The sequence below is a fragment of the Chelmon rostratus genome, chromosome 22, assembly GCF_017976325.1.
Source record: "Chelmon rostratus isolate fCheRos1 chromosome 22, fCheRos1.pri, whole genome shotgun sequence".
NCBI classification, from domain to species: domain Eukaryota; kingdom Metazoa; phylum Chordata; class Actinopteri; order Chaetodontiformes; family Chaetodontidae; genus Chelmon; species Chelmon rostratus.
Window position 1 is genome coordinate 1042640 of NC_055679.1, and position 7864 is coordinate 1050503.

A 7864-nucleotide genomic window follows, 5' to 3' on the forward strand; every position below is an offset into this window, starting at 1 on the left:
ACTAGAAAATTCCCCCTGGGAAATTTTGAAAGGGACACGGGGGGCTACTGCCGGGGGAAACCATCTCTGTCAATGTACAAATGATCATCTTTCACTGAGCAATGATTGAGGGGCTGTAATCACATTAAGTCTTCTGTGTCTGTGTATGTCTGTAATCAAGTTACCTGTATGTGCGTGCATGTGTGTGTAATCACATAAAATTGCCTTTGTTATTGTGTGGGGGAAGGAATGTGCACACTGGTGTGTGTGTGTGTATATCTGCAACTGTATGTGTGTATCTATAACACACACTAAGTGTGTGTGTGTGTGTGGACAATAATAATAATACCATTTCTGCCCTATCACCCTCAGATGTTTCAAGTCCAAAAAAAAAAAAAATGGAACAAAACTTTGAAGGAGCAACAGAATATTAATAACAACAATATTTATTTATACAAAACCTTACAACATCAGACAGATGATCAAAGTGCTTTACAGAGAAATTACGAAAGATACAAAGAAAAAAAAACCCCTTTACAGGGAAAAAATGGAATAAAACTTTGAATGAGCAACAGAATAATAACAACAATATGTATTTATATAGAACCTTACAACATCAGACAGATGATCAAAGTTATTTACAGAGAAATTACGAAAGATACAAAGAAAAAAAAACCTTTTACAGGGAAAAAATGGAACAAAACTTTGAAGGAGCAACAGAATAATAATAATAATAATAACAACAATATGTATTTATATAGAACCTTACAACAAGAAATTACAAAAGATACAAAGAAAAAAACAAAAAGGAGCCTCTTTTTGGGGCAAAGGCTCATTTTGAAGAGGGAAGTTTGGCTTCAGGGCAGTGGTCCGCTTCATGTTTCTCTGAAAAATCATACAGTAGACACCAGTAAGGAAAACAGGCATAAATTAACTCACAGTGAACTAATCCAAATAGATGCTACAGTCAGCAAAAGCACCTCTGTAAATGTTTCTTACTTGTGTTCTGCTGGGTTTCTGTCTTCAGCTGTGGCTCTCTAGTCTGTAGGTCGACATCACACGCAGGCATACTCAACAAAGAGGGGTGTGGGAATTCGGCTGCAGTGGTACAAAAAGACAGTTAGGCATGCAACACAACAGTGTACATTAATACAGTAGTTTAGTGTCCTATTGGTAAAGACTACTTACTTGTGTGCTGGGTTGCACTTTCTTCTACAGCTGTCCTTTCAAAGGTATTCTTCCTGGATCTCTGGTCATCTTGGTTGGATCTCTGGTCATCTTGGTTGGCATCTGCAGCTTAACTGTTGTGTTTGGCATGAAAAAGTAAATAGATAACAAAATCAGTTTTGCCATTGGGAGGAGCGCCTGGATCAGTTGTAGAAAAAAAACATAATTAATGTCAAGTTCTTTATGTGTGTGAATCGTTTCAAGAAAAAGAAGGAGAGATAATTATCTTGTTGATGGTTGTGGTTGGCATCAGCAGCTTGGTCTGCATCTCCTCTGCTGGGGCTGGCATCCTCCGCTACAAAAAAGCAAGTAGAAGATTAAATACAACTGTTTCAGTGTGACGGTTTTGACTGTAGAGTATCATTTGTTTCATGTTTCACATCAATTCAGAAAGAGAACAACTGAGTGATCCAAAACTGGACTTAACCTAATATTTGCTTTTACCTGAATGTCCTCTTTTGTGGTTCAGCCTCCTCCCTAACATCGCTGTCCCTATCCAGTCTGCATCTGCAGGATTTATCATCACAGCAACTCTGTGGCACTCAAGAAACCTGCTGCAGTCTTGAACACGGCACTGTCCTTATCATCTTACTGTCTCATATTTCTGACCCAAAATAAATACATAAATAAATACATAAATAAATAAATACAGTTGCACCACTAAGACTTGATTTGTAACATTATGTAACATACAATGATTGTTATTTCCAGCCAACACATACCACCGTGATGTCATCATTAATGTGTACAGAAAAATGGATTCTCATGAAACAAAAAGACAATTAAAAATAAAATTACATGCACCCTTTGAGCATGCTCAGACACTGATACGACATATGGAAAATAAACTTTGGTCAAGCAGCCAGGCAGAAGTGGAGGGACAGCCGTTACCGGACCTGTACAGGCCGTCGGCCGACACCATCACTCTCCACTATCCACTCAGCTACCAGATGCAACATGAAGACATAAGTGTAGCAAAACCCCAGGAATGAATTGTATGTGGTAACCCACATAAAGAAAAACATAAATGTAAATAAAATAAATGCACCCAGAGTACATCCACAAAAGCTAGAAATACATGCATGATCGGCTAGCAAATGTAATTACATACATATATTTTGCAGACAGAAGACAAACATTTAAGACTTAATAAGTGTTGGCTGGATAGGCTATTAGCCAGTCAAAATACAAAACACAGGACTGTGATAGCTATAGTATGTTTGAAGAACACCAGACTGAACACATTTATCAGGTTGTGAAATGTAAATGTGATCAATCAGAGTGTTCTTGTCTGTCGTGGATTCTGTAACTAATTGAGTGTAACCTCTGGATTGAAACAAATCTCTAATACTTTTTTTTCCTTTTGAGAGGAGATCCTCATTGAAGTCACCACAAACAACAATTGGCTGATGATTCATTAAATCCAATGAGTCCAAGAGGCTTTTCAAGTTTGGTAAGAATGTTTGCAAACCAAAATCTGGTGGCTTGTACACAGTCGCTATGAGTAGTTTGACTGGCGCCTCAATCTTTAAAACAACAAATTCCAGGTCTGTAACATCTTGCATGTACCTACGAGCCTCTGCTTGAACATTGCTCTTAGAATACACTGCAACTCCACCTCCAGCTTTTTTTGCCATGTCCACACAGCTGTTGTAAGACACCTGTCTGCTGCGTGTGAACATGGTGTATCCCTCCAGATGGAAAGTTGGGGATACAGAGGACCCTGACAGATGTGTCTCTGTCAAACACAACACATCTGCCAACCTGAGTTCATGATGGGCTTTCAGGTCCACAAAATGAGATGGAAGTCCTTGTGTGTTGTGGTGGATAATAGTCACAGTCTGAAGTGATTGGTCCATTGATTTAAAGTGGTGCAACAGTGGTCTGGCTCTCTGGAAAGATGCATGACTCATATTTTCCAGAGCTGTCGTGATTTGAGGGTCAGAGAATATCTTTTTCTCATCAAAGTCTGTGATGGTGAGACCTTGAAGTGAAGTTGTGCGGCTGAGTGCAACATATGCCATTCCTGGCTCAAACACATGCTTTAAGCTCACAACCGCTGACGTCATTGTCATGCCTTGCACTTTGTGGGCTGTACATGCAAAGGCCAACTTTAGTGGGAACTGACGTCGAACAACTCCTTTCTTGCTGCCAAGTCTCTCCTCAGACCTCTCGATATAGACCAAGTTATCTGAGGGTCCCAGGATCTTTTTGCGGAATGTCTGTCCTGCTGTGGGATTGTCCAGCTGCAGTCCAATCAGCCTCACGGCTTTTGGTGCACTTTGACTCGTCACAATGTGTGAGATTGTTCCAAACGTCCCGTTGACAATCCCATCCTCTACATTGAGATTCCTGGTCAACATAACGCGTACTCCTTGAGCAGCCATTATGTTGTCAGGCAAGTCTCTTCTGTTGCCCTTGATGTTGTTGTCCAGGATCGCCATGTTGCCTGTTCTGGGGTCTTTTCTATAATCCTCAGCTGCAATGTCAATGAAATCCTGGTGAAGAGAGGGCACAGTGACTGTATTGTGACTGTCGACCTCTTTGTTTGTGGCGTAGATGTGTAGCCTATCTGCCGGACAATCCTTTGCGTCAGCCACAGCCTGTGTGAGCAACTCCCTGTCTTCACTGCTCAAAGGATCCTGCTTTTGCTTCACTCTGAGGCGGTTCAGAAGTTCAGCAAAAACTCGATCGTCTTTCTGTCGCATGATCTCTGTCAAGTTGGCCATTTTGAAGTTGTCTCTCCAGAGATCAAACTGATTGTCCTCGTACACACAGAGTGGCTTGGCTCTACTTAAGGGTGGCAGTTGGTAAAAGTCACCTACAGCAAGGACAGACATTCCTCCAAATGGTTTCCTGTTTCCTTTAATCTGCTGAAATCGCCAGTGGACATAGGCAAACAGCTCTTTGGAAACCATGGATATCTCGTCGATGATGAGAATCTCAGCATTGGACAGTGCCGCTCTGACTTCATCGAGTGCATTTCCAAGGCCCTGATATGGTGGCTTTAAGGTCCTTGGGAGCTTGAGGATGGAGTGCAACGTTTTGCCTGAGATGTTGAAGGCTGCTGTGCCAGTGAAGGCGGTCAGCAGCACGGCAGGCTGGGACATGTCGGCTTGGTCCCGGAATCTGGGGAGCTCACGCAGAATCCTAGTTGCCTCCTGATGAATGCACTTGATGACATGTGACTTGCCACATCCAGCTCCTCCAGACACAAAATAATAAAATGGTTCTGGATTGAAGCCCCACAGGCGATGGAGGCACCACTGACGCACACTGTAAAAGATGGATGCCTGTGTCTCATTCAGACCTTGATACAATTTTCTCACAAAGTCTGGACTCAACTGTGGTGCGTCTACTCTTGGCATGGAGTCCCTGCTATATCTTTGGACTTCATAGTCAGGGATGGTGTCTTCTTCATCCTCTGGGGGTATGGCTTCACGCTGGCCGAGACACTCCAACCGGTCCACTTCTACTTCTGGTGCAAAGGTGTTCCAAGCGTTAATAACTGGACCGTACTGCTGATACTGTTGGAATGCTTCGTCAATTTTTTTGCTTTGTCCTTCATATCGCTTCATGTTGTAATCCACGATCTCTCGGACGGGCCTTCCCCACCTATTTGCACATTTGTAAAACTGTTCATATGTTGGATAATCCTCGTCTTTCAGCTCATTATCTGACCTGTGAGGGAAGTAAAGTTTCAGCAGCCGTCTGAAGTACTTCTCTGGTGTTTTCTTCTCTGAGAAGCGAGTGAATCTGATGACTGCTGGTTTGCCTGCAGATCTCTTCGCAATGAACCCTTTGCCATTTTGGAGGGGTATAGCACTTTGGCGTTCTATTGCCTGGCTGTATACTACCCTGTACTCTGATGCGAACTCAGCCAGACACATTCCGTTAAACTGTGGACTAACAGGTCTGTTGATGTATTTGTCTGGCAATCCTGACATCCACACCTCCTCTGAATCTGGTGCCATGCCCTTCAATCTGGTAATGGGATGGCTCATTTTTAGACCATCCTCATCGGTTTGAATAAACACACAAGAGCGGGAGCACTTTTTTAGGGGTAAACTACAAGTGCGAGCCACAGCCTCTTGAGCGCTGACTTCTCTGTGTTTGGCATAAGCCTGCATAATCTGTTTCATCTCGGCAGACTCATTGACGTTGGACTTTTTAATGTCTTTAACAACTGAGTTAAGGAAATCCGTCATCTCGTGCTCTGGTTTGGTGACATATGACATCATATACATTACGCAACTGTAATCATCTATTATGTATTGTATGTCCATGTTGGCGTTCCAAGCTCGGAGCAGGTCTGGATTGTAGGCATTGATCCAGCAGTCGTTTGGATGACGCTTCAGCATTACCACATTGCCACTGCTCAGATGTTGAACGTGTTTCATGTACTCCTCGTGTTTTATGTTGCAACGGTCGAGCAGATCTGACAAGCTTGTGAATGAGGAGTTTGGATCCATGAGCAAGTCTCTAATTGGCTGAAGCTTTGCCTTAGCGTCCTTTTGCAGCTTTGCGACCTTTCTCTTATGCTCCTGTAATTGTTTGGACAAATCTTTGATGTCTTTGTCTTTGCTATCAGAAACAACAGGCATGGTGATCCATGTGTCCGTCATTGGGAGTTTAGGGAAGCCAAATCTGCAGGAAACATTACCTTTTCTACACGACTTTGAGTGTTTCCGGCTGTGCATCTGAACCTCGGATACAATTTTGTGAAGTTCGGGGTCTGTCTTGGGGTCAGGCGTCTTGCACGTTATGTATTTGTCGATGAACTTGTAGATGTTTGATTCAAGATTATCTCCAAACACGGGGGCATCTTTAATCCAGACCAGCATGTGAATGTGTGGGCTTCCCCTGGCTTGAAATTCCACACGATAAAAGTAATCCAATACCTCACCGATGGGCTGTGCTGGTGAGAGGATTAGGTTTGTCATCAGAGCATCTACTCTCTTTTCAAACATGCGCATAACTGTGACAGGGTTGCTGCGCAGAATGTCCCATTTAGCATTCCAGTCGAGCTCTGAAAACTCCACCAGTTCACCCTGCTGAGCTTTAATGACCTCTATGACTTCAGGCCATCTCATCTCAGCAGCAGAGAACGTCAAAAAGAATGTCGGTTTGCCTAATTGTCTGAGCATAGCGTGGACGTCTTTCAGTGTTTTGTTCCAATAAGCTGGAGTGCCTCTGAGGGGTTGCATGAATCGTGTTGCCTCTTTAGTCTGAATGAGTCTTTCCAGCTCTTCTTTGTCTTGGAGCATGGAGTTATTAATTTTGCGACCATCTCTAGTCCTAGATTTTCCTTTGCGCATTTGAATAGACATACTGTTCCTGGCTATGTTTGTCTCTGTAACAAACTGGGCAAAGAAAAGATAGCTTTGGTCTTCGGCAAACCTTGTATCTGCAGAAAGCAGCCTAGCATTGAAGTACATGCTGGGGGACAGTTTGATTGTTCTATCTTCGTCTAAGGTGTTCTGTCCCGTTGGAAACTGCACAGGAAAGGCCATGGCTTCTAGTTTTGGTATGGCGAAGAAACCTACTGGTTTGTTGCCTTGGGCAGGTGCAATACTGAATACACCATCACCATACGAAAGGATTTCCTGTGCAATGTCTGGAGGCTGCATGCAGGTGTCCAGAGCCAGACCAGGTCTCAGCTGCTCCTTATCTTCCTCTGCTTCCTTGGGCTGCTCACTCTGCTCCGTCTGTGCTGCTGCATTGGACTGGTCTGGCTCATTTTGGCTGTTGAACACCTCCTCTAGGTCTATGTCGGTGTCAATATTTTCCCCCGCATCACTGTGCTGCTCTGGCTGCGCGGCAACAACAGTGTTGTGCTGTGAGTCTTCTTTGTCGGCTGACTCATCAGCTTGTAGACTCTCATAAGTGGCACTGTCATCAATAGACACATTTTTATACTCAGAGTGCAGCTGTTTGAGTTTAGCCAGGCCAGCTAGCACATTCTTCATGTTGACAGTGTAGAAGTGCTGGTGGCCTCTGTATCGAATGCGTCTCTTTAGTTTTACTTGCAGTAGCTGTGCTTCAGTGTTGGGCCTTGGGAGACTGTTCACAACTGTTTCCATCTCGGATGGAACACACACAACAGCTCCGTGTACAGCTCTCTGTTGTCCTTTTGGCAGAGCGATTATTTTAGCAAAAGGCAGGATTTTAGCAATGAGCTGCCTTTCAAGCACATTAAGTATAGCCAATTCTGGGGGTATGGGTGCTAACTCTAGATTGTTTGCTACTGCAATGGGTGGCATTCTGCCTCTGTTCAGGTGGTTGTCGCAGTTGTGGCAGATCCACTCCTGAAGTCTCTCTTGTGGAACAGAGCAGGGGGAAGAGCAGTCATCATCACAGAAATGAACATAGTTTCCTGTCAAGCACGCTGCTGCCATCTGAGTGTGTCTGCTATATTTGCCTCTTTTGCATAGCTTGACCTGATTGGGAAACATTGTTCTGTTACAGACAGTGCAAACATATGTGGGTCCATGTCCAATAGTCTCACGGAAGGCTGCTATGGCTGCTTCCATCACAGGATCCATCAGGGGCTGGGGAGGTTCCTGGTGATGGGTAACAATTTGTCTATATTTTCTTTTAATTCTCAGTGCTCTCTGAAACTTATAATGGATGTAAAGGGCAGTATTTGCAGCCAGTT

The 7864-nt window shown here is 43.7% G+C and overlaps 1 long non-coding RNA gene across 1 annotated transcript; it reads right to left on the reverse strand.

Annotated features, from left to right (window-relative positions):
• Positions 1-715: 715 nt before the first annotated feature.
• On the reverse strand, positions 716-1285 carry LOC121626059. The gene is made up of 3 exons (XR_006007939.1): positions 1168-1285; positions 979-1077; positions 716-864 (listed from the first exon to the last, which is right to left on the reverse strand). It is a non-coding gene; the product is annotated as an uncharacterized LOC121626059 (long non-coding RNA).
• Positions 1286-7864: the final 6579 nt, after the last annotated feature.